Below are 522 nucleotides of genomic sequence, written 5' to 3'. Positions count from 1 at the left end.
CTTGGAAGGCTGAGGCGGAAGGATCACTGGAGCCCAGCAGGTCGAGGCTGCGGTGGCCAGCACTCCAGTCTGGGCGACAGAGTGAGACTCCAACTCAAAAAAAAGATGTTTTTTAGTATTTGTATGGTTAAAAATTCTTTAGCAATTGTAAAAAAATGTAATACTATCACCACATGGAACATACTCGAAGATTGACCACATCCTCAGAGGAAAAAATGTAATACTTATATGTGTTAAAAATCTCTTTAAAAATATTATTTCAGCCGGGCTCGGTGGCTCAACCTGTAATCCCGCGCCTTTGGGAGGCTGAGGTGAGTAGATTGCCTGAGCCCGCGGGTTCGAGACCTGCCTGGGCAGCGAGACCTCATCTCTACAATAAATCAAAAAATCAGCCGGGCGTGGTAGTGCATGCCTGCAATTCTGGCTACTGGGAAGGCTGAGGCGGAAGGATCGCCGGAGCCCAGCAGGTCGAGGCTGCGGCGGCCGGGAGCGGCCACAGCACTCCAGTCGGGGCGACAGAGT

This window comes from Carlito syrichta, unplaced genomic scaffold, assembly GCF_000164805.1.
Source record: "Carlito syrichta isolate Samal-C Ts95f unplaced genomic scaffold, Tarsius_syrichta-2.0.1 Scaffold56697, whole genome shotgun sequence".
NCBI lineage: Eukaryota > Metazoa > Chordata > Mammalia > Primates > Tarsiidae > Carlito > Carlito syrichta.
The sequence above is the reverse complement of the archived record's forward strand: the minus strand, read 5'-3'. Positions refer to the sequence as shown.